Source organism: Pongo abelii, chromosome Y (genome assembly GCF_028885655.2).
Source record: "Pongo abelii isolate AG06213 chromosome Y, NHGRI_mPonAbe1-v2.0_pri, whole genome shotgun sequence".
NCBI classification, from domain to species: domain Eukaryota; kingdom Metazoa; phylum Chordata; class Mammalia; order Primates; family Hominidae; genus Pongo; species Pongo abelii.
Genome location: NC_072009.2, coordinates 17211315 through 17238679, shown reverse-complemented (window position 1 = coordinate 17238679; position 27365 = coordinate 17211315). Strand labels below are relative to the sequence as shown.

At 38.4% G+C, this 27365-nt stretch overlaps 1 pseudogene; it reads right to left on the bottom strand.

Moving 5' to 3' along the window:
* Window positions 1-25242, bottom strand: part of LOC129053215 (ribulose-phosphate 3-epimerase-like protein 1) — a 54791-nt pseudogene extending 29549 nt beyond the window's left edge.
* Window positions 25243-27365: the final 2123 nt, after the last annotated feature.

Genomic DNA, 27365 nt, shown 5'->3' with positions numbered 1-27365 from the left:
TGGTTCGACACTGACACTTGGTCCTTATGATACAGCAGATTTAATGGGGCTTGATGGGTCTACCACAGGTTATGATGCTTCATAGAGACTTTTGTAAGATTTGAATGACAACTCCTAGATTTTGAGGATAAACATGCCCTTTTCAAGCCATCGTCCTTTTGAAAAGTATATTTTAGTTTGCTATTGGGCTGAATGAAGACACAATATCTCACTGTAGGACACCAGTCAACCATGTAACTTCTCCATATAACATCATTAAGTGCTATCTAATCAATGGCACCCCATTAATCTCAGGCATATTCAACAAAGCCTAACCAAATCAAAACCTAACCATGATCAAATGATTGATACATATTGATGCATATCAGATGACTGGTATTTAGGCACATATATATGTATATAGGTAGAGACAGAGATAGAAATAGTGAAAGAGACACGGGGGGAGGAAAAGAGGGAGATACAGAGATAGAGAGAGAGAGAGCTGGGACAGATCTTAAAAGCATAAGTCATTTGCCTGAGTAAGTTATTTACACTCCCTAGATACTCACTCACTCATGCTTTCTGCCACATCTAGATCAGCCCTCACTATGGCCTCCTGTGGAGATTCCTCTGACCAGTGATCTGATGGAAGGAAAGATGTAAGCTTGGTCTACAGACAGGTCTAGCCCACAGTTCTATACCGTGCTAGTGCCAACAAGTAGTATACTATAAATAATCTTATAACCCTACACATGGTTGGCAAGGAAAGACAATAGCCTGTGGGTGGAAGATTGAACCAGATATTATTGACCTTTCACTTAGTAATTTATGTTAGCAAACAATCTGAAAACATGAATGGCTTACAACAAAGGTTGATTTTTGCTAACTGTATTGTTGGCTCTGGGTTAGCTGTGGCTTTGCTCTACATGTTTTTCAGTCGTGTATTTAAAGTGAAAAGAGCAGCCACTATCTATGGCATGGCATTTTGCTGGTTACATTCCATTGGTCAAAATATATTACATGAAGAAGCCTAATCAATATTCTCAACAGTAGGCTATATTGTCCTTTCATAGGAAGGGCATTTAGATAGAAAAAACAGTGTCTACTGTAACAGTACATATCATTGTTCACTTTTTCTAGAAATACTGTTCAATGTATGGTGCAAACCCAATTCATAGGGAGTGACTGATAGTGTAGCTGGATCAAGACTGGAGAACTGGTACAAGAAATCACAAGGGAGAAGTATGTATGTAGATTTCTCAGAATGGACCCAGAGTGGAGGGTATTTGTTTTCCATATGAAGCCTCACCAGAAGGTTTCACTGTGGAGTAAACTCAATCAGACAATGTATCTAGTGCATGTCAGTCAATCTCTGTCTTCAACCAGTTAACTCATGAACTAGTGGCTATGGCAATAGAGACAGAAGAATCTCCCCCATAAAAGTCAACCAGGCACTACCACTGATGAGTGCTCAAACTGCCAGCAACAGCAAGCAGCCCTAAGTCCTAATATATAAAACTATTTATCTGGGTTGAGGGCAACCAGGTATCTATCTTGCAACAGACTGATTGCATTGGCCTCTTTCTATCAAGGCGAGGACACTGATTTTTTTCTCACTGGAATAATCACTATTTCTAGATTTAGATTTGCAGCAGTATACAGTAACAAGGCATCCTCACAAATTGTTTCTGCAGATTCTCAGTAATTTTAGAGTCTGGTTCTCCATCCTTCCCACTGATTCTGTGACAGTACACATATCCTTCTAATAAATCTCCTTTTAGCTCAGAGTCATTTTCTGTTATTTGCAACTCAGAATCCAGACTGAAAAACAAAGTCCTTGGTATTTCTCACAGTCACTTTCCTTATTAATTAAAGCCTTAAATTCTCAACTTCTCCATAAATAAAGAGGGAATCTGCCTGTTTCTTAGAATTATGGATCTGGCAGCCAAGCTACAATCAGATTAATCCAAGAGGAGTTTCTTAGAGATTCAAGTTTAGGCTGTCTAGGCAAAACAGTGGTCAAGCTGAGCAATTATCCATTGAATTTGTTGAATATAGGCAGTAAATCTCAGTCATTCACTTTATCAAATGCTTTTTTTAAACCATTATATATTTTGTTTGAATTTTCTGTCACTTTTCCACATATTTCGTTTTTTCTGAATAAAATAAGTCAAATTAGGCAGCTCAATTTAAAATCTAGCAGTTACTGCTAGCATGTCTATATGTTTTCGGCAGACATCTATTCTAAGAAGATGTACATCTAGCAGCTTCTTAGATACTAAAATAGAAAAGAATTCAGGCAACTCTAGAGCAACTTGTAGCACCTGTCTAGATCTCCTGGATGGCTTTTAAAAATGTCTCTGCGCTACATTCTCCTGCCCATATCAAATTTCCACTAGCCTTGGTATAATACCTGGGTTAAGATAGATTAAACTCTGAAATTTTAATGAGTTAACACAACAAAGTTTCATTTCATTCATCAAATATTTTATTTAAGACAGCTCTTCATCATGCAGTTCCATTGAGATCCAGAATTCTCACCTTTGTGGTTTCATGACCTCAATATACAACCTTCATTATCTTTTGGCCAGAACAAGACATGTGTCTTCAACCTAGCTACTGGGGAGGCTAGGAAATGCAAGAGGAGCACTATCTACCTCTGCCCCAGTTAAAAAAAAGAGCCAGGTATAATTCATTTTTTCTAGTATTGAAAAAAATTATTTTCTTTAGTAGTCAGTGTATTCCTGACACTGCATATGCACTAGAATACCATAAACTTGAGCTATATACATCAGCCTTTCCTCAAGATTACAATTCAGGGAAATGTGGGGAGAAGACAAAGAAATCAAACAATTAGCAACATCCTGTAATAAGCACAGTCCTGTTGAAGAGGTTACTGTTAAAGCACACAAAAGGGGAAACCAGGGTAATCTTTGTGGAGGAAGTATTTTTCTGAGCTGAACTTTTAAAGATCTGGTTCAAATTAACCAGATAATAGAAGGTAAAAGAATGTTCTAGATAGAGAAATTAGAATGTGAGGATACTTGGAAACCAGTAACTGCACAATAATTTCAGAGACACAGTGGATTAGGGATAGAACGGAAAAAGTAACAACAGTTGAGTTGAAAGTAGTCTGTCCCAAAGGGTATTCATAAGAATTATTAATCCCCTGAAATGCTCCATGACAAAAACTTTCAATGATTAAATATGTAATATGATTGGGAAACACAGATTATACTAACCTTTTAGAATACTGAAGGTTCTAGGAAAGCCTATGGTATCTAACTAAGCCAGCGTGACCTTTTTTGACTAGTATTTACCAAACTCAATATAAAATCCTATTAACAGCTCATGGAGTTAGTATTTTAGGAAATACATGTAGAGAAAATCAAGGATTAGATATAGTTGCTGGATCAAAAACTGCCTCATGTAAAGAGCTTTATTTCTCATCCTGCATGTTATTGGAACAGTGTAGAATTCCAAATACAGTAAAAACTTGAAGGTGTTACTATGGTATGGTAATGTAAGCATGGGGTTATTAGGGTTTAAACAGATTTTTTAAAATTATGTCACTGAATCCACTAGGCCATTTGCTCAGGGCCCATAGTTTCTTCATCTCTGCATATACACATTCTTAGCCCAAGGGTTTGTATGCAGTAGAGTCTCCATAAGTTGAAGAGTGATTGAGTGTACTAGGAAGCTTCTGAAATGGTGCCCCAGGATCCTTGCCCTCCTGGTATCCAGGACCTTTGTGTAGTCTCCCCTCGAGTATTGGATAGATCTAGTGACTTACTTCTAACAAACAGAATATAGCATAGGATGTTGCTACTGTGACTGGGTTACAGAAGATTGTGACTGTCATCTTACTTTTCTCTCTCTCGCTGGTATTCACTCTTGCCCTCTTGCTTGCTTGCTACAATGTTGTAAGATGTCTTAAAGTATAAACAACAACAAAAAAAGATGTCTGTGGAGCAGTCCATATGGCAAGGAGTTCTGAGACATCACAATCCAACAAGCCAACTCATGAGGAACTGAAACCTCAGTGTAACAGCAGACCACAAGGAATTAAATCCTACTAACAACCTACTAACAACCATGTGATTGAATTTGGAAGTGGATTATTCCCAGTCAAGCTTTGAAATGACTGCAGCTTTGTAAGAGATAGAATCTAGATGATTGTGCCAAATTTGTGATCTACAGAAATTGTAAGATAACGAATGTATATTTTTGAGCTGCTAAATGTTTATGAAATTTGTTAAGAAGTGATAGATAACTAGTAAAGTAAATGATACAATAAATCTCATTTTCCATCTTATGTACTTGATATTCATCAAATATGCCTTTTTCTTTTATTCATAAATTACACAATAACTGTGTGATGGCGTGATTAGCTTCCTTTTCTACCTTTTCCTGTAAAATGTTTTGCTCTTTCTTATGTGATGTTGCTATTTTTTACATTAAAGAAGTGAAATAGTTTTTCCTATCCCTTAACATCGGGTTTAGCTTGGTACCTTGCTCTGGCTAATAGAACAAGGCAGAAGTAACAGAGTGTCAGTCACAAGCCTAGGTTTAGGAAGCTTGTAGGGTTGAGTGAAACATTTAACTTTCTCAATCAAATTTCCTTGCATTTCTGCCACTGCCATGAGAGAATGTGTTCAAACTAGTCTTCTTTTTGCAAAGGACAATGAGAGGCCTGGATCTGAGCCACCTGGTCAAGCCAAGCCTCAATGTGCTGCTGCCAGACTATCCATCAGATCATGAACCAAATAGTTGCTCCTTGATGTGTGCTCCTGATACTTTGGATTTTTTTTTTTTTGCTTTTTGGGCATTACTGTGCCCATCATTTACTGATAATATGCTGTGTTCAGAAAAGGGGGATGGGAAACTTCCTGGTGAAAAACTGGTCTGATAAAGAAAACCCTGAGTCCAAACATTAGATCAAAGGGAAAGTATATAGCTGCATTTTCAGGCAATGTCAGTAATTGGACCAGTGTTTCTAAAATCTAGGATTCCCAGATCTTGTTATTAGTAACTCGCTAACACCCTCAACATATTATGGGAAAGAAAGTGGATTTCAGCTAATCATTTATCTTAATGAGTTATAGAGATGAATGAAGCCATTAAAAAGAAAATCCCCTTCTTCCTTAGATAAAATTACTTTTTCTAGAGTTTCTGTGGGTCTGGCTAGTATTAATAGGGAACAAATTTTACTTAGTTTTCCCTTTCCCATTACCATGGTTCATAAATTTGATACTTTGGAGGAACTCATTAGCTCCTTCAGATTATAATTTGCTGGAAGCCATGAAGTTTAGAGTGAGTTTAATTCTAACAGATAAGTTATATTTTTTATTAAATGTGTGGACATGGGGAGGAGAAAATGGTCAGTTAAAAAGAAATTTAGTCTATGAATATTTTATACATAGTCTAAGAAATTTCAGTCTTTGGTGGACTGAATTATGTTGGAACCAAAGACTCCTGCTTGAGGATGATTGCCTTTAAGTTGTTAAAAATTATTATGGTTTGTATGTCATTGTTTTTCCTTTCAATTTTTACCCAGTTATGTTTGTTTTTTTTTAATGACCTTCCAATAAGACAGCATTTCTTATTGCTCTGCTCAAATTGCCAAATCCCTTCCTAAGACAGCTGAACCATCCTAAAACATTTTGTACAGTAAAACGGAGCCTTTCTGGTTGTTTTTACCCTGGCCAAATGCATCTTCATAAGCTATATGTTCTTCAAATTTCTGTAGTACTGATAGTAGAATATTTTAAAATTCACAAAATTGGGAAAAATATTTACCGTTCAAATAACATGACAAATTAAACCAGATTTAATGATGATGTAGAAAAACCATTTCCTTGAAATACTAGTCTAGGCTTTAATTGCTGTAATTATCCCTCAGCAGGGGGATGGTATAGATTTCCCAGCTGTACCAGCTGCATGGCATGCTGGGACTAAGGGGAAGAACAAACTGAGGGACTGATGGGGTTTCTGGAGTAATCAAAAATGCAGCTCTCAGGAAGGAAATGATCCAAAGAAGTCCAATTTTCAACAGAGACAAAGTAAAACCAAGCTGGATTTCTCACTGAGGAAAAATAAGAATGGAATACGCCATTCAAGAATGCATGGTAGAGATGTTATCAATGCCAGTTGCCAGGTTGGGCCTTTCCAAGTGTTCCATTAACGCAGGACACAGAAAAGAAAAAGTGTGAGTCAGACTCCAAGTGTGATAGGATAACCTTATGAAGAATTAGCTCCTGTGTCTCATATATTTCATTCCCTTTAGGGGTGACCTTACCATCCCCTTCAAACAGTGAGGAGTAAGAAATTCTCAGATGAGACCAAATAACAATACATCCAATGTTTTGTCTTTAAATATTTAAAAACTAGTGCAAGTAGATGCTCAAAATGCATGTAACAGACATATAATCAGACAGAATGAGTCCTTGCCCCCAACTATTTAAGCTGAGGATTACAACAAGAGAGAAGAAATTTCAGAAGTTGGTGCATCTACCTGCCCCAATCTCTCTCCCTAAGTCCTAGAGGTGATGGAAGGAAGAAGTGATAGAATATTCTAGATATGTTTGAGGAATAAGAGAGCTAATAGAACTGTACCTCACATTCCTTTTTAAAACATGATAAGTGGGCTGCCTTAATAATATCCCTCATATAACAGTGACAAGGAATCCGTACGTCAGGGATGGCTGGGGGTGATGTCCATGGCAAAGGTGATGCCAGGGAAATCCTACCTGGCTTTTCCATGGGCCCACACACAGAACAGGTGAAAGTTCCTTATGCCCTTGAGAATAGCAAGTAGGAACAAACAAAGGCTAGCAGAAGTTCTCTCTTACATTCTCCCCTCCCCCAAGAAAAATAATTTCCTGGGAGTGGGAAGGAGAAGTAAGCCAGGTGAGCAGTGCAGACTTGATGATTAGAAGCCATGGAAGACTAAGCGTCTAAATCCTCTACAGGATAATTTTTGTCTCTCAGTCAACACCTTATACAAGAGTCAAGCCTGAGAAGAAGACTTGGTGGCTTCTTAATGGTGCAGGAGGCCAGCAGAAGGAGAGAGACGGAGATCAAAGAAGAGGAAACCTGTTTCCACCAACAGCTGAGTAGCCTTTTGTTAAACCTCATGGAGCTATAGGCAAAGGCCAAATCATTAAGGACTCTATAAGTCAGGTTGATGAGTTTTAACTTTAATTTTATACTTTAACTTTTTACTCTTGGGCAATGGAAGCCTTTGGATGTATATTAGTCCATTCTCATGCTTCTGTGAAGAAACAGCTGAGACTGGGTAATTTATTTAAAAATATATATAAATAAAATAATAAATAGAGGTTTAATTGACTCACAGTTCCACATGGCTGCAGAGGCCTTAGGAGACTTACAATCATGGCAGAAAGCACTTCTTCGCAGGATGGCAGGAGAGAGAATGAGTGCCAGCAGGGCAAATACCAGATGCTTACAAAACCAACAAATTTCATGAGAACTCACTCACTATCACAAAAATTCACATACTACCACAAGAACTCACTCACTCTCACAAGCATGGGGGAAACCGTCCCCATGATTTAATTACCTCCAAGGGGTCCTGCCCTTGGCACAATGGGATTATTACAGTCCACGGCGAAATTTGGTTGGGAACATAGAGCCAAACACTCTCAGTTCCCACCGCCAGCCCCAGGTAAACACTAATCTACCTCCTGTCTCTACAGACTTGCTTTTTTGAATATTTCATATAAAAGAAAATATATAATATATAGTGTTTTTCTGTTTTGCTTCTTTTTCTTCACACAATATTTTTCAGTTTTATATATGTTTTAGCATGTATCCCTAGTCCATTATTTTTTATTGGCAAATAGTATTCCACTCCCTCCATGGAAATATCCATTCACCACTTAGTGGACTTTTGTTTTTCCAGTATTGAGTTTTCAGTATTGGACTATTTATAAATAATTCTGCTATGAACATTCATGTACAAATCTTTGCGTAGATTTGTGTTTTTGTTACTTTTAAGTAGTCTCCTAGGAGTGGAATAACTGGTCGTATTATAAATTTATGATAAACACGTTAACTTTTTAAGAAATTGACGAATAGTTTTCCAAAGTAGAGGCATCATTTTATATTCTACTCATGATGTATGAAGGTTTCAATATCTCTACATTACTGATAGCCATTCTAGTGGCTAAAAAGTCATCTCTTATTGGTGGTTTTGATTTGTACATTTCTAATGATGTGGAGCATCTTGTTATGTGTTTATTAGCAAATTGAGAATTTTTATTGGTGAAGTTTCTATTCAGATTTTCTTAATTGTGTTATTTATCTTATTATTGAGTTGTACAAGTTATTTATTATTCTGAATATATGGCCTTTATCAGATAGTAATTCAAAAATATTTCCTCCCAGCCTGTGGCTTGTCTTTTCATTTTTTAACGATGTCTTTTAAAGCACAAAACTTTTACATTTTTATGAAGTTGGATTTATCACTTTTTTCTTTCTTGGATCTTTCTAGTGAAGCTTGATGTTTTTATTTAAAAAGAATTCCTCTCCAGTGATTTCTGCCTATATGTCATTGGCCATAACTCTGTCACAGAGCCAACATTAGTGGGAAGGGTGTCTGACACTAATAAAATTTGTCCCCAACAAAATCAAGTTCTGTTATAAGGAGAAAGTAGAAAAGGCATAATGGCTATTTGGTGAGCAGTTAGCATGGTCGGTCAGTTTTTTAAGCAACATGATCAAATTTTACTTTAGAAAGTATATTAATTTCTCTGTTGTCACAATAATGCTTTATAACGACAAACACAAAACTTATGTGGCAAACACAATAAATGTTTATTGTCCGTCTGTTCAGAGTCGGCTTAGCTTTCACATGCCTGGGAGTGGTGGGCTGTTGGCTAACCTAGGCCAGTTTCAGTGGGATATGGCGACTCTGCCCTGTTCCATAGGCCTCTCATTGTCCAGCAGGCTAGACTAGACTTGCACCTGTGGAGATGGCAGAGGTACAAGAGAACAAGGTAAAACAAAATGTCCCTGGAGGCCTAGGCTAGGAAGCAATATTCCCTCACTTCTGCCACATTCTGATGTCTAAAGCAAGTCATAAAACCAGCCCAGATTAAGAAGAGGAAAATTAGGTTGATTTCCCTTTTTTTGTGAGGAGAATTGCAAAGTCTCATGGCAAATATATGTATACAGGGAGGAGTGAAGAACTGTGGCCATGAATGCAGTCAATCTAATGTACAAAAAACTGAGCTAGCCTAACGGTCAAAATACTAGCAAGCTTCCTATTACAATAACCAGGTGGGAAGATGGTGGCACGAGCTGAGATAGAACATGTGAAGATGAAGAAAAACAGACCAGCTTCAGAGACATTTAGGAGATAGTGATAAAGTATGGGGGGTTGATTAAATCATGTGGAAGGGGAGGAGAACAGAAACGGGAGAGGAGCAGTCAAGAATTTAGTATAATATTTCCTCTTTCCACTATTCAATGTTATTTAAGAGAATGACTAGAGGAAGAAAATAACATAGTAATATAAGAAACAGTATAACACACACTTGCAATTTACTTACCTTCAAAACCAACCCAGTTTTATTTTAGCATCAGTTTGATTTTACACTGATTTCTTAGGAGTGCTGCAAGATGGAATAACTTGTGACACATGTCTGTTACTGAGATCTAGTTTAATGGACCACTTTATTCTAAATGATATATTATGGGTTAGGTGAGAAGAAAAATGTTTTTCCAGAGCCACATGAATATGGCTTTCAGTCAATTCACCTTGATAATTCCCCAGAATAAATCAGTACTTAACAAAACCAAGCCAAATGTCTGTCAGTTTTAATGGGGAGTCACAAAGTTTCATGAAAACAGTGACACAAAAGAGCTGAAGGGGCCTGTGAATCAAAAGTTGTAAGATGTGAATCAAATGATACAAGTTTGTACATCATCATAGATGCAGGCACAGACTTCACTGACAGTAAGAATTCCAAGTCTTATCATCATGAAATATGAGATCCCACAGGGTTCATGCAGTCTTCAGATGAAGAAGTTCCAGTTTGAAAATCAATGCTAGAAAGCAGATATTTTGCTGCGTCTTGATAACTGTGTTCTCCAGTGGAAATTTCAAATTACATTTTATGTGGGGGAAAAACTTTCAGTGGCTTGGAGCCCCTAACAAAAGCCACACTGATTTCAAGAACAGACTAGGAAGAGATGACAGCATGGCCTGGTAAACCTGTGTAAGGTGAGGGGCCTCAGCACAGTGAAGGATGTGCTATACCTGGAAGGAGGAGAGGGGCAATAATTCCTTCTCCAGAGAAACCCTAAACACTTCATCATGTGTCCCCAGAAAAGAAAGAAGCCAAAGTGAGGGGACAAATATGATACTGGTCTCCATGATGACTGACGTTTGCTTACTCACTGGCTTTTTCATACAAGTTGTTGTGAAACATTTCACTAATATCACTGACATCATGGATAGTGAGTTCTGAAGGGATATGAGGACACACAGATAAGAGGGACTCTGCCCTTCCTGTCTTGAGGTAAGAATGATAGCAAGCGCCTGTGAGAGCTGATCATGTAGCAGCCATTTTGCATACTTATTTTATTTACTCTTCTAAATAACCCAAAAATGTAGGCACTACAACTATTATTTACATGGCAGAGAAACAGATTCAAAAAGGCTATGTAGCCAAGCTCATGTGTCTGGAAAAGCTGTTCAACCAGGATCTGATCTCCTCCCACTCAGGCCCCAAATTTCTTGTTCTTAACCATGCCTAGCTTAGAGTCTAAAAGGGAAGACAGAACATGGACAAAATCAAGTATGATTGGGTTAGACATACTCATCCTCCTAATGCTTTCCACATGCCAGCATTATTCTAAACACTTTCTATGATTCTTCCTTTAATCCCTACAGCAATGCCACAAGGGTGTTGATAGTGCTATCTTTATTTTAAAGGTGGGGAAATTAGGGCATAGAGAAATTACATAATTCAACCAAGGTCACATCGCCAATAAATGACAGAGCTGAGATTTGAACCCAGGGAGACTGGCTGTAAAAGTTTATGCTATCAACACCACACTATGCTGTCTCTCTCAAAAGAAAAGACACAAGGCTAGAGGAGTGAGTGATTTTTTGAGGCTGAAAAGTAGAAAAGTACGTGGTAGAAAAGGAGTTAAATATTTGATGGAAGATAAAGATGTGTGCTGGGTTTTTTAAAAAAGGTGGATATGTGAAGAGAGGGTGAGGTTTAGGTGTAAGACATTCACCTGAATAGATTTCTCTCTGCCATCTTTTCTTTATTGTCTAGGGTCAGTATTATTTCCTTCATAGCGTTTTTGGTTTGTAATTACTTATTTACATATTTCCTTACTTCTTCAAAAAAAGACCATAAGGGCAGGAATGTGATGCTTTTCATCACCATATGCCCAGTGCCAGGCATGCAGAAGGCACTCAATGATCACTTGTGAAATGGAGGAAGGAGAAAGAAGAAAATTGGCAGTTGGGAAATGGGTAATGGGCTCATAATAGGTTCCACAGGAATTCAGAAAATATGGCCACAGTTAGTCAAGGTGAGTTTTATGTAGCAGGTGAAATTTGAGCCCACTAATAGTTTTTAAGATAGATAATATTGCATTAATACTGAGATTCACATATTTTCACATTTCATGTCTCTGAAATAGGAGCCCGTATTTTAAGCAATGTTATATTTGAACTTAATTGGCATTATTTTCTCTACCTTAGATGACAGAATAACAGTCTATTTTATAATTGATGACATCTTAGATTTAACAAAATAATAGAAATGATTTGTCTGACTTCCATAGATGGTACCTTCTGGGAAACGAATGGAGAAGATAGAGGCAGACTACCCAGCCTCTTGGAAACCAGTCGTATTCTCGAGTTGATACGAGAGGCAGGAGGAGCCATAGTGACTTTCTGAGCAGAGGAGTAACCTCATCAAAATGGTGCTTAAAAAAGAGGTAACTGGACTCAGCGTGAAACAATGACGAGATGGAAAAGAACAATATCAGTAAGGGCAGCCTGGAAGTGAGGAGGTGGAAAGAATCACGCCCTGAAGTCAAGGACAAGAGCCTCATTCACAGCTGTGTCACCAATTCTGTGACCTGAGATGTCATTTTACTCTTCTGGGTCTTGGTGTCTCTGTTAATAAAACGAAACAGTCAGAACAGAGCAACTCGCAGATGCTCCTGAATTTTAAAACTCGATGATTATTCCAGGTGTGAGGCAGCAGGACCCTGCTGTTGGCTGCACACAGGAATATGGAACTTGAGAGATGGACACAAGAAATATTTTGAAGGAGAAACAGTTTGTACAAAGGTGTGATGCTGGAGAAATGATGGAACAGAAACCAATGCAGTATATCTGAAGAGGAGGAAGAAGATGTGGAAGGGCAGAAAAGGACCAGACTGTGTAAGGCCTTGGGAGCCACATTGAAAAGTCTGGACCTTATTCCAGAAACAATAGGGAGCCACTGAAGTTCATAAGCTAGCAGGACTGTAATCATCAAATATTCACTTAAGCAAAATGGTCATTTCGGTTGCATTACTGAGAGAAAATGTTAGAAGGACATGACCAGAAAGAAGCCCACCTGAAAACCATTATGAGGATCCAGTTGAAAAAAATGAAATAAAAAAGGCTCAAATTAGAGGGGCAGCCATAGGGACAGAGAGAACTAAAGTTTCAAGACACTGCAACACATAATTAGCAGGATTTGACAAGTGATTTAATAGTGAGAGAGAAAAATAATAATAGCAGCTAATTCACAAAATGCCCACTGGTTTTATTGCCTTGCTTTCAGCTGCTCTGGGTTATCTTTAATTTTAATCTCAGATCACACCCTCCCCGCATCCATCTGCTAGCCCACCTGCCCTCGCACTCATGTCTTGGGACTCTGAATCCAATATCGTCATATTGGATACCAAACCACACCTCAGCAATCCCCCTTCCCAGTTGTCCCACTGTTCATTCCACCCCTTATTTCTCATTGCCCTCATTTCATCTAAATTCTCTTGATAAATCCAAAGATATAACAACTATCCCAACACTACCGTAGCAGACCCTGCATGCCCTGTCCTCAGCACTCACCGTCTTGGCCAATATCCACATCTTTCACTGAAAACGCTGCGATTCTGCATGAACACAAGTCCAGAAATCAGGGAATTAAAGCCTGATTAACACAGATTGGGTTCTCCAGGGAGCAGACTTTGAGATACAGTTCAGTGTGCAGGGTGTTTGTGAAAGAGTTCCCTTGGTATTGACACCCATGAAAGAGAATGGAAGGAAACAAGATAGGGCAGCGAGAAAAATCATGTTGTGTTCCAGGCCCCATGACAGTCTTGGCCAACCCTATTGGGAGCTCTCAAGTTAAGAATTGTCTCAGTTGGTCTGAAATGCCCAGGCCTTTATAAACCCACTTTAATCCATCTATGGAATGTGAGCTACCGGTGAGGGCATGAGCTTGACAAGGAGGTTCTCTTCAGCTGGGGCAATTACTGAGTGGACTGACATTTGAAAGTTGTCCTCTTACAGCAAACCCACTAGGTGGGCAACAGGTCCTTCCTTAAAGGGGAACCTGGGTGGTATCTCATATGTCCTCCACAATTCCTCAGCAGGCAAGCTTCAGTCAATGACACAGAAGAGTTGGATAATAAATAGCCCAGCATCTTCACCTCTTAGGGTTGGGGCTGGTGAGCAGATCACTCTAAGGCATGGTCTAGATCATGTACCAGAATACCCTATTTCCCAGGGTGATAGCGTGCTCAATATCTTACCACTTATTGGATTTCTTCCTTTCCCGGCCTCACGTCCCCACTCCCTGACTGTGCTTCCTAAATAAACTATGTGTATTCAAATCCTTTTCTCAGGTTTGTTTCTGAGAGAACCCAAACAAAAACACCCCCCAAACCTTCTTTACTCATCTGTTCTACATGATAAAAGCAAGCTATTTTTTAAAGGAATGACCTATATCTCTAGGTTATATGCCACCGTTTCATTGCAATTGATATTTTTTTTTCACTGAAACAGTTATTCAAGGTAGTGTGAATGACCTTGATACATGTTAATGCCTCAAAGATGTAGGCTGTTCACAGAAAATGCTGATTTCTTTAACTAACGTTCATTGTTTATCAGAAAGCTCAAACCATTTGACAAGCAAACATCCTTAGCATGTCTCTGACTTAATCAAAAGCAGGTCAGTGAAGCACATTCCCCAGTCATAAACTCAGCCAATAATAAAATCAATCTTTCTTGAATGGTTAAGTCTGACACCTGTTTATAGTAGCTTGTTGGCTGCTCAAGTGCCCACATCTGCATTCAGTAGCAGCTAGCCAGGAAGAAGTCTCTGTATACCGCAGGTATACCTGCTATTGGCCTATTTGCAAAGGCAGATATAACAAGAGAATAACACCTCATGGCAAAGGATGATGGATGGGCTAAAAATTCCCAGTGTGTTTGGTTGCTATGCCAAAGTAGCAGTACCAGGTGGGGCATGACTACACAGACCCCATTAACCAAGAATAGCTTTTCTTTATCTAGAAGACTACCCTGGTTGACAGATACAATAGTACCCCCTTATCCACAGGGGATATGTTCTAAAACCCCCAGTGAATGCCTGAAACCACAGATAGTACCGAACACTATATGTACTATTTTTTCCTATACAAATAAGTCTATGATAAAGTTTAACTTACAAATTAGGCAGAGTAAGAGATTGACAACCTAAAGTAGAATAATTATGGCAATGTACTGTAACAAAAGTTATGTGAATGTCTCCATTCTGTCTGTCTTAAGATGTTTTATTGTCTTGTGCCCACCCTTCTTCTAATGAGCCATCAATCTGATAAAGAACTCAGCTACTAAGTGACTAGCAGGCAGGTAGTATATACAACATGGTTGCCCTGGACAAAGGGATGATTCTCGTCCAAGGCGGGACAAAGTGGGACAGCGTGAGGTTTCATCATGCTACTCAGAATGTTGTCCAATTTAAAACTCATCAGTTGTTTATTTATGAAAATTTTCATTTAATATTTTCAGACCATGGTTGTTCACAGGTAATTAAAGTCTTAGAAAGTTAAACCATGGATAAGAGGGGACTACTATAAATATGATAAGAGGATTTTTTTTTATTTTCTTCACTTCCTTTAAAATGGAGCCTTTGACTTTTTGGTTCCATTTGTAGAAAATACTTGGCATTTAAGTTTATAGGTCAGATATCATAACAAGGCATTAAAGAATACAATCAAAAAGAATTTTCCCCCACATGGAAGAGATTTTTCTTCTCCCTGAAACAATGATTTGGGTGTAGGTAGCTTATTTATGAAGTGACTCCAAGAAACTCAAGTGGGAAGTGAGACAGAGAAGGAGGAAATCCAATAAATGGTGTGTTAAATAACTAGTTACCATGAGGGCAACTGGGGCTAAATCTTATAGGGAATTCTCTGAGCAATAGTGTGAAGCAACCTCAGAATCCTTCTACTAGGGACAAGGAGGCTGGGGCATTTATCCCCCAAATCCCATCACCCACTGGCAAACAGCACCCACAGGGATGTCAATAACATGTAATTCGAGGTGTATCTGCACAGCTGAGCAAGCTCTTTCATAGTACCAAAAAAGTCCTCAAGCAGAGGAAGATAATGACACAGGTGCTGGCATGGTAGGTGGAAAACTGGCTCAGTACCAGAAATTGGCTACAGATGCAGCTCAGGTGGGCAAGAGAATGAGCGAATATAGGGCAGGGCATCAACCATGCCTGCTGTAATATGCTTGAGAGATAAGGGAAGACAGTAAAAGGCAGAGGCAGAGGAGAATTAAGGGCATGAGATACTCGTATGACTCTTTGAGAAGGGGCCCCTTCCCTTGTCCCCCACTGGCCAAGTCCAACATGAAGAGGAATGATTAATCCCCGACAAGTCTTAGGGCCCAAGGGAAGAAAGAATCTGTGTTCAATTCCCTCAAAGGGTTCTTGAACACAAACAAATAACTTGAGTTTCCCCACCTCTCACTAGCTTGGAACAGTAACAAATGTAGAGTAAAAATGATGTTAGAAGGTGATTTCAGGAAGCACATAAAAATACACAAAGGATAGAAAAGTGGATAAGAGAAGGCACAGTGTCATGAGAAGAAGTAAACAGTTCAAGAACTGACAGACAAGGTCACTGGAAATGTGACTATTTCAGCAGAAGTGCAAGTGGAAGGGTAGTGATGGCTGAGAACAAAGCAGCTGAGATCATTGCAGTGGATGCCAGCAAAAAAACAGATGCCAGACAAGTTACAGTTTCCCCATCTAGAGTCACATACTTTGAAGTCCAAAAAATCATAAATGCTTCTTCAGTGTATTTGTCTGCTTGAGCTTCCATAACAACACACACACACACACACACACACACACACAAAAAAAAAAAAAAAAAAAAAAAAAAAACAGACTGGATGGCTTAAGCAACAGAAATTTATTTTCTCAGTTCTGGAGACTACAAGTCCACAATCAAGGAGCCAGCTGATTTGGTGTCTGGTATAGGCTCTTTTTTTTTTTTTTTTGAAGGGTTGGGGGGGTGCTTGCAGATGGCCAACTTCTCACTCTGTCCTCACATTAGGGAAAGAGACAGAGGGAGAGGAACAGGAAAATGAAGAGAGAAAGGAGAGAGAAAGAGAGAGGCAGAAATCTGGTGTCTTTTGTATACTTTTCATAAGCTCTATCTCCAAATACAGCCACACTGAGGGTTACAGCTTCAACATATGAATTTAGAAGAGCCACAATTCAGTCCACAGCATTCTGAGAGGAGAGGGGAAGAGAAATGTCCAAATTGACCAAGGTTACATCTAATATTATTATGTATCTTAGTTTTGGCTTTTCAAAAGGAGAGCTTGAAACCAGGATTTATGGGAAGGTGATTTACTTAAGAGGTGATTCCAGAGAACAGGAGTGAGGGACTAGGGGAGTGAGTCAGAGAAGGAGGCAAAGCCAATGTAAGGGAGTGTTGATGAAGTAGCCATTGTGCGTAATAGAAGCTCAATTCCACTGGGACTTCCTGAAAGTCATAGAGAATTGTCCACCTCTGTTTGTCCCAAGGATAGGAAGCTGAGGAATTTAACCACTGATTCCCCTTCCCCATCTCATATTATGGGATGAGGGTGTATATATATAGAGATTTACTTAAGGAATTGGCTCACATGACTATGGAGGATGGTGAGTCCCAAGATCTTCCAGGTGAGCTGGCTAGCTGAAAACACAGGAGCCAATAGTGTGGCTCCAGTCCAAGCCCAGAGGCTTGAGAATGAGAAGAATCATGCAGTAGTTCCAGTCTGAAGGCCAGCATGCTCAAGACCCAGGAAGAGCTGATGTGTTAGTTAACAACCAAACACAGAAAAATTCAATCTACCAGTTCAAAGACATTAGGCAGGAAGAATTATCTCTTCTTCCTGGATTCTCAGAGGAGGGTTAGGCTTTTTGTTCTATTTAAGCCTTCAACTAATTAAATAAGCCCTGCGCACATTAGAAAGGCAATCTGCTTGCCTCCTGCTAATTTAAATGTTAATCTCATGCCAAAGTACCCCCTCAGAAACACTTGGAATAACATTTGATGAAATATCTGGGCACTCACAGCCCAGTCAAGTTGACGTATAAAACTAACCATCATATTATCGAGATGTTAATCCTTCTATACTTCTAAGCTACCTGTGCAATATAGTCCAAGTGAATACCAGCCAACGTTTGTGAATTTAGAGAGACCCCTAGGCAAAAGAGCAAAAACTTAGCACATAGACATCTCACTGATGACAGTTGGAAGTAAATCAATGTCCTTACAGAATTATGTACACAGCTAAGGTTTAAATAAGAAATGAGGTAAAAGTGATGTGATTTGGGGCAGGAGAGTATCTTATACATTAGTGTTTACAAAATTTATTAAGATTGTTATTTTTCTGCCATCACCAGAATAGAGATTCCAAAAAAAAGATACTATATTGAGTTATGGAAACATTTAGAAAGCTACACTTTCTGCAGCTACACTTTCTACATGGATTTTGTAGTCTGGAATATTCATAGCCACCTTACACATATACAAAATCTTAACAAGCTATATTAGCTTAATAAAATCGTGGCAATCAATGAGTTGCTGCCCAATCATTTCATATCTAATATGCTTGCCATTAATTTTTTCATATTAGTTTATCCCTTGAACATTTATTGGCTGTATAAGCCATTATGTCAGCTGAGAGAAGAAAAGGTGGAAAAGATGAATTTTCTGCTAATAGTTTCCCCATTTCTGCCTTCAAAGATAAAAGACTGATTTTATGAATACTGGAAGCTGTATGTCATTATGACTTCAGGCCTTAATTGGGCACATTATCTCTGGTTGGAGATTGGGAGGAAAAACAAATATATACCCCAAAATTGGAGGTCATAGATGTTTGCATGAGTTACATGTCGTTTCCACTCAATGGGAAATTATCTGATCTCAAACATCTAGGCATGCCCACACCTAAATTTATAAAGATATGAACAGACACTTTTCAAAAGAAGACATTTATGAGGCCAACAAACATACGATAAAAAAAGATAAAAATATTTTTATTAAATTACTACCACTACCTTGTTCCCTTTTACTCTTTGCCAATAAAAGAGTCAAACCAAACATGTGATATTTTTCTTCTTCTTGTTCACAAATAGAGGTGAATGTCTTCAAAATGTTCCCTCTGCATTTCCTTCCTACTTTTTCCTTCTTATTCATTGGCTTTTACCTTTCTCTAGTTTCTGCTTTTGACCATTCTCTCCCAAAAGTCCAAAGAATAACAGTGGAAAGCCAGTGGAAAGGGGAAAAGCAAGAAAAATGGTCAGTTTTTAAGAAAACAATTTCAGTTCCTTCTTTTTCCATTTCAAACCCCAAACAAGAGTCAACTCTCATAAAACCCCCAATTTATTCACTTGACTCAAAGAGTCTCAGAGTGTGTTCTACCCCCCATCAGTGAGCTACAAGTGTTCCCCTGAGAGACCACCAAATGATTTACAACTGCAAGTCTTTGGTTATTAGAAGTGAGTGATACACAATTCCACAGACTTATTTTTTTATCATATTTTAGCCATATGTTAATAATAGAAATAATAGCCAGCATGTATTGCTTACTATTGCTAGGCACTCTAATAAATACTTTGCATGCATTAACTCATTTATTCTTCAAACCAAACCCAGGGATAAGTACTTTGTCATCCCTATTTACAGATGGGAAATCAGAGGCACACAGAGGTACAATATATTGCCCAAGATCACCTAATCAGTAACAAGTGCAACCAGTGCAAGCATTCTGGCTACAGAACTCTGTGCTAACCTGACTCTACCTGAGCCATGGAGCATTATCAAAATTTGGCATTTATAACTAAAATTAGTACTTTACTAAAATTTACTGAGGATTCTTATTCAGTAGTCTAATAAACTATCTATCTACTGTGCAACATTACAAATGTCCTACTAAGCATGAGTATATGCAGTACTTGAGTTTTTCTAAGTTGCTAAATCCAATGGTCAATTCTCAGTCCTCACCATACTTAATCTCTCAGAAGCATTTGACACAGACTCCCTCTTCCTCAGAATATTTTCTTATTTTTGGCTTCCAAAATACTAGTCCCTCTTAGAAAGAATATAGATGGCTCACCATTTTGTTTCTGTGACGGTACATATTTTGCTAGTGCTATGCAATGAATGTGTGTTATTTAACACATTATCAAGGTTAATGTGCTAAAATTACTAAGCTACATTTCAGTTTATAAGGTGATCAAATAAATGACCATTTTTCAATTTTTGTTTCTCTTCAGCTCTTTATTATAAGGACTTTTTCAACTGGAAAGTAGGTCTAATAATTGTACCATTATAAATCATCCTCAGTCTATAAGAGCCACAGTTAAAAATGTGTGTGATCCACTGATCTTGGGGTCACTGAATGTGTGCTTGGAGTGTGTATAATAAGGTGATTAAGAACTCAGTCTCCAGAATTAGACATGCTTAGGTATGACTTTCCAGACCAGCAACTACTAGTTATGTGAACTTGGGCAAGTGACGTAACCTCTGAGCATCTCCATTTCCTCACATGGAAAATGGGCATAATATGAGTACTTACCTTGTAGAGCTGTTGAAAGAAATATTTGAGATAGTACAAAGATAAACACTTAGCCTTGAACCTGGCACATAGTTTGTGCTCCGCAAATATTAGCTATTATGAAAGTAATGTTTCTGGTCGGGTGCTGTGGCTCAGGCCTGTAATTCCAGCACGTTTAAAGGGTGAGGCAGGTGGATTATTGAGGCCAGGAGGTCGAGACAAGCCTGGGCAACATGGTGAAACCCTGTCTCTACTAAAAAATACAAAATTAGCCTGGTGTGGTGACATGCGCCTGCAGTCCCAGCTACTCAGAAGGCTGAGGCAGGAGAATTGCTTGAAACTGGAAGGTGGATGTTGCAGTGAGCCCCTATATTGCCACTGCACTCAAGCCTGGGTGACAGAGCGAAACTCTGTCTCAAAAAATAATTAAAAATAAAAAATAGAGTAATATTGTTTTAAACAAAATATACACAATGGAATCATATCACTGACAATTAATTATGTCACCCAGAAAAGTTGAGATTTTGTACAGCTATGGAATCCAGGTTATGCCAATAAGGGAAAACGTATGCTAAATATTGGTTTCCTGAGTTTTAAATGGGAGGATAAAAAAAGAACAAGCTCATTTCAACATTTTTTCCCAAGGTCAAAATTAATTTTGCTCTGAGCTTTGCAAATCCCTCCTTTAATTGTCTAAATATCTGTAATTGAGAGAGGAATGAATTTTATATGTAAGTTTACTTCCTCTAGAGACCAAAAAAAAAAAAAAAAGAAAAACTTTGAGGGTACCAAAATGGTTTGCTTGTGCGAACAGTAAGACCTAATGGAGAAAATAAATCATCTAAAACATTAGCTGCAATCACTCTGCCAACAATAAACGGCCTTAAGATACATATTAATTTCATAAACGGATAGAAAGAAAATTAGATCTCATCTATTCCACCTTTGATTTTTTTCTTACCTTTTGAAGTTACAATTTTAAATGATCTACAAGATTCAATGAACAGTGTACATATAATATAGACAAATATTTCAAATTTAGTGTTCCTTGATATCTTGAGTCCAAATTTTTTAAGAAAGAATTTTATGCTAGCACCTTCCATTTACTCTACTACAACCCAGTGATGCTAGTGAGAACAACTTTTAGCTGAGGAGGTGTACTGGTTCATTCTCACACTGCTATGAAGTAATACCTGAGTAATTTATAAAGGAAAGAGATTTAATTGACTCAGTTCCACGTGGCTTGGGATGGCTCAGGAAGCTTACAATCATGGAGAAGGCAAAGGGAAAGTAGGTACCTTCTTCACAGAGTGGCAAGAGGGAAGTGAAAGTGAAAGAAAAAAATGCCACTTTTAAAACCATCAGATATGGTGAGAACTCCTCACTATCACGAGAACAGTATAGAGAAAACCACCCCCATGATCCAATCACCTCCCTCCAGTTCCCTCCTTCAACATGCAGGGATTACAATTCCAGATGACATTTGGATGGGGACCCAGAGCCAAGACATATCAGGAGGCATTAGCATGTGTTGCAAATGAAGGAAAGCTACACATTTTCTGACATTCTTTCCATCAAGAGGTCAGGCCTATGTTCTCTCCCCTTGAAAATGGGAGAGCTCTATGACTACTCCACCAAGAGATTATGGCAGAAGTGGCATTGTTCTAGTGCCTGGGTCCAGGCCATTAGAGACTGGCACTTTCCACCTCCTTTCTGTTGGAACACTCTCTGGCAGATGCCATGTAAGACCCTGAGACCGCCATGCAGTGAGAAAGCTTCTACTGGCCACAAGGATAGTCCACAAGGAGAGAAAAAGACAGCTAACCAGCCCACAGCTATTTCAGCCATCCCAGCCCAGGCACCAGACTTGGGACTCTTACCTTAGCCACCATTTGACTGCAACAACGTGAAAGACCTTAAGCAAGAATCACCTATCTAAACCCTTGCACCTCCAGATCTTTGAGAATTTATTATTATACAATAGATAACCTGAACAGCATAACATTTCACTTATTGAAAGAAATAGTTAACTGCAAATCAAGATAGGCCTTTTTTCTACTCTTTCTTTATAAGCTTTATGTAGAAATGGTCCTAGAATGAGGATTACAATCCTGCAAGCTTTATTGCAGTCTCAATCTAATGTTCACTTCAGAGTTTATTTCAGTGTTCATTTCAATGTTTATTTCAGAGTCTCAATCCAAGTAAAAATAGATTCTATTATTTTCTTTCAAAATAATAATCACTATTACTTACTTTTTCATCATCCCCCAGTTCTCTTCATGTAGAAACAGCTAAACATTTCTAAAACAGCTATATCTATTCATCCTTAAAAGCCTTGTTAAAATAGGCTTTAATGTTATTGTTAGCAAGTTATCAGTTGCATCAAGTGTTTCATAAACTATAGGCTTTCATCTCTGTATTTTCATGTATGAAATGCTAGAGGATAGAAATGATCACTGTCTGGAGGCTGAGCTGATAAGACACTAGGATGATGGGTAGACATCAGTGAAATGCTGATACTTATAAAAATCATGAGGTTTTCCAGGTTAACCATAGTTTCTTAGAGCTGTTCAACCATGACTCATTGAAGAAGATACACATTTTAATGATTATAATTAAATATCCTGAAAACTAAAGTATAAAATGATATCATCTACTCTCTATCTTTACTATTTTCATTTTTTGAGTGAAGAGTTTAAAATTTTTTCTATTTTTCTCATTTACTACCTAAATTAGGAATTTCACCTTTTCTGAAGCAGTGGCTCACTCGTTGATTTATCCATTTATTTATTCCACAAATTGGACGTCTACTATTCGTCAGACACCATGTCAGGTTCTAGCAATACCAAGATGAACAAGACAGACTTGGTCATTACCACAGACTTTATATTGTAGCAAAGAAAGAGGCATTAAACTAATAACAAAGTGTTTTAAGAGTTATAAAGTGCACCAGGGAAGGGAGGAGTACAAGGAGTTTTGCAGGCACATAAAAGAAGCTTCTAACCCAGTTCTGAAGGCCTGAGAAAGCTTCCAGTTTCTCATATAATTTAATCACCATAACACTATTATGTCTCAGCTTTTGAACAATTTTAGGAATAAAGCAATGAAGTGGCAGAGGGAACCAAAATATTATCTTTTCTTTTTAAGTCTTACAGTATATAACTTAGCATGAAAGCCAAAAATACCTGCTATCTGCATCCCAGAATTAAATGTGGTCATGTATCCAGACCATGTGGTACTAGACCATGTTAAGCAAGAAGCACAGAGCTGAACTAGGCATGTCAGTTATTATTTCCAATTTTACCACTCAAGTAAATCACTAGTTAGTTAAAAAGAAAGAGAAAAGCAGAGAGGGGTCTGAAATCTCACATCAGTAGAATTTCTTCACTTGAAAGAAACCACTGTGAGTGCGTAAGAAGCAAGTGATTTATTTATGCAAGAAAAAAGCCATTACCTTTTTTTCTAACTAGTTTTTTTGTCCTGCTGTTCTTTTTAACAAAAGAAATATCACTCTGCAAGTCATCTCCAACATTCTGATGGTTTCTATTAACAGCAAATACCTATTGCACAAAAGGCTCAAAATTTAATAAATAACTTTGATGTATAAAATTATTTTCTTGCTGATTCATCAATAAGAGTGGAAATGCAGTTTGACCAGATTGGACACTTCAAATACTTTCTCTTATTATTACCATATGCTTTTCCAGGTGCAAAGCTGAGTGTCTGTCATTCCACTTAAAATGCAGTCGATTCCTGTAATAAATGCTCACTGAAAACTTCTGCCGAGAGTTTATGCTAATTTTTCTCTGTTCTACCCTTTGAAGAATATGATAAAAATATTTTCCTTTTTAAAAACTAAGGAGAAAATATGTTTAATGAAAATTTTGAGTTTTTCTATGTCTCACATTTTCACTCCCTGCCCTTCACCAAACTCAATATTTCATTTGTCCACCCTCTACATAAGTAAACTTTTCATGCCAAAATTATTCCAGAAACAGAGCTGAACACTGGTACTTGGTAAACTGGATGAATGAAATAGTGAGTGCACAGATGTTTTATAAACTATAAAGCATAAACGGATGTAAGAAGATTTGTAGGAGTTCTCATTTTGTAAGGGTAATAGGATCCCTGTAATAAACTGATGAGAAAATTTATATTTCAAAGCAATGTGCCAAATGAAAAGTTGGGATAATTTTTAAATTGTTCATTATTTAAATATTTTCACATATGAACATGTTTTCACACATATAAATAAGTTAATTTACATTTAAAATTAACATATTTTAATATTAAATTATTCATTAATAATAAACTTCCTGGATGTCAGCAGTAATTGTTAAAAAAAAAAAAAAGAAAATGGCAGTGGGTTGAGTGAAGAGGAGGTCCCAAATCTCCTTATACTCTAAGCAAAACTGTCTCTTACCAGCCTCTAACCTCCACCAGCACAAGTGTTGAGGGAGACACTGAGCTTGTGCTTTTGGCAGGGACTCTCCTGTCCTCGGCACCATTATCCCAACACAGCCTCACCATCCCTACCTTTCCTAGAAACCATCATAGCACTAATTTAATATGCTTTCAAAATTATGAACATCCAAATCTCAGTTTATCCCACATCCCATATGGCTCTGTACAATACCTGTTCTGACCAAACCACCTTTCTCCAAGTCCCAAATCCTTCCACTGTACTCTCTGGCACTCATGGTGAAGCATCAACAAAAGCCCCTTCTTCAAATGCCTGTGGCTGGGTTTTAAAACACAGTGGTTATTATGTACATTGAGATTCAAGATGGACAATCTGAGTTGAATTCCCAGCTCTTCCCCTTCACTTCTCATAGGATCATAAGCAAGGTACTTAACCTCTTTATGCCCTAATTTCCCCATCAATCACATGGAGTTGAAAATAATACCTTCCTTGGACAGATTGTTTTAAGGATTAAATGAATATATAGAACATCGGTGAAGAGTTCCTGACACACAGTAAGTGTTTAGTAACTTTTTTTTTTTTCCTTCCTTCATCTTGTGCTCTCAGTGAGCTCTGGCTCTCACCTGAGAGGTTGATTTCCCTGAAGTTCCACCAGGTGGTGTCTGTTTCTTTCCTCACATTCCTCATGCCACTGAGACTTATGGATGAATGGAAGTCTTCCTTGCATTTCGGTATTCTTTCCAAGTCATGATCCTTCCCTTCTCCCAACTACCCCCTCCAACTTTGAAGTTCACACTTCAAACTATGCTTCCCACTACTCCTCTTTATAGCAGTCATATACAGACTACCAGACCATCCCCTCATTCCTTGAGGATTCCAACTTCTGGACCATTGTTGTTCATCTCTATTATTGTCATTATTTGGGGCAATTTCAAAGTCCATGATTCTGATCCTTTCAATTCACTTTCCTGACCACTTCGCCTCCAGTAATCTTCTCCTTAACTTTAACAACTCACTCTCTGTTGTACCCTATATATAGACCCTGCCATTGCCAATAAGTTTATCCCCTTCCCATAGTCTGAATCTCTGATCACTGTCTCCTATCTTTCAGCTCGCTCCTTTACTACACTTGACTCCAAAAATTATTTGTCCTCCCAGTTTTTTTATAGCCTATCTACTAATTCCCCTGTATCCAGACTTCCCTTTATATGAATTTGTAGTGCATGGTCTGTCATTACAGTCTCATTCTTCTCCTTGTGCTTTCACATTTTATTGTACTCTGCTGCCAAACTCAACCAAAATGTAGCTCTTTTAAAACACTTTGCTTTCCTCCAGACAGATGAATATGGTTGGTGAAGATTTCAAACTCAGGCTGATTTATCTTACTTTACATTCATCATCACTAGCCTAAGAAAGTTTTCAAATGGGCCAAGCAATGATACTCTTTCCCTAGCCCTTTTGCTCTCCTCCTCTACCAATTACTATTTTACAGTTTCTCTCCTTAAACTTCCAATACATCCATAATCCTTACTCTCAGTTGAAAATAGTACTTTCTATTTCACTGACAAAATAGAAGTAATTTGAAGACAACCTCCTGACATTTCCATCACAATTATGCTGGACATTCCTCATTTTCCCCTTCAGATCCATCCCTGCCCTTCTCCACCGTGTTCTGTGCCCTGGGAGGCGGCGCTGTATGGACTGCATCAGTTTCTTGTCCTCTGGATGCTGACTGGTTGAGCCAATGGGAGGGTCAGAGAACTGAGGGTGGGAGGAGAGTGAGATCCGGGGCTTTATTTCCCTGGCTCTTCTATTCTGAGCTGTGAGTTGGTAGTTGCTATACTGCCCCTCCCAAAGTCCCCAGGTCCTGTCCTGTAACCCTCTCCTACAGTCATAGTTCCAGCTACAGCTCATGCTGGGGTCCAATAACAGCCCTTTCACTTGACTCTCCAGGCCTAGAGTAGTGACAGCTCCCTGTTATTGCTCACATAAGGTGCTTCTCCAGCTCTTGCTAGTTTCTTCAAATTTCCTTCTCTTGTAAGTAATTACTTTATTAACCTCTCCTCAATTACCCCATTTGAGTATGCTATCAGTTTCCTGCCAGCATCCTCCTGACTCATTCCAATCTGCCCCATTGTTCCCTTGTCCTCTGCCAGCCCTTCTGTTACAAAGATGAACAGTATAGCGCTTTTCTAAGCCTCATCTCTGCATTTGTCTGCAACTCTCTCACCTATTAAAGGATGCCCCTCTAGCAATTAATCATTTTCCCTTCTTCATCATTTTTCTCTGTATACTGGGTCATGTCTGTCAGTATATAAACAAGCTAAAACAGCTCTAATGAAAAAAAAAAGCCTTCCCTTTACCCTCAACAGCTACTGCATTTATCTCTTCCACTTTAAAGCAAAATTCCTCCTAAGCATGATCGATTCCATCTCTAATGCCTTCCCTAACATTATCTCCAGATCTCACTCCATTCAGACTTCTACTACTCAACTAAAACAGCCCCCTTACAGGTTACCAATGACCTCCCCATTGGTAATCCAATGGTAAACTATCAGTCATCACCTGAGTTGACCCATCAGCAGCATTTGATACAGATAATCACTTCTTTCTCAAAATGCTTTCTTCCCTTGGCTCCAGGACACCCTTTTCTCTTGATTATTTACTACTTCACTGGGCATTCCTTTACAGTGTATTTTGCTGGTCGCTCCCTATTTAATGTTGAAATACCCTAAGACTCAGTTCTTGGACCTTTTATTTGTTTATTCAAGTGACTTATCCCACTTCACATTTAAAATTCCATTTTTTCTCTAGCCCAATCCCTCCTGCAAACTACAGGTGCCTGGTATA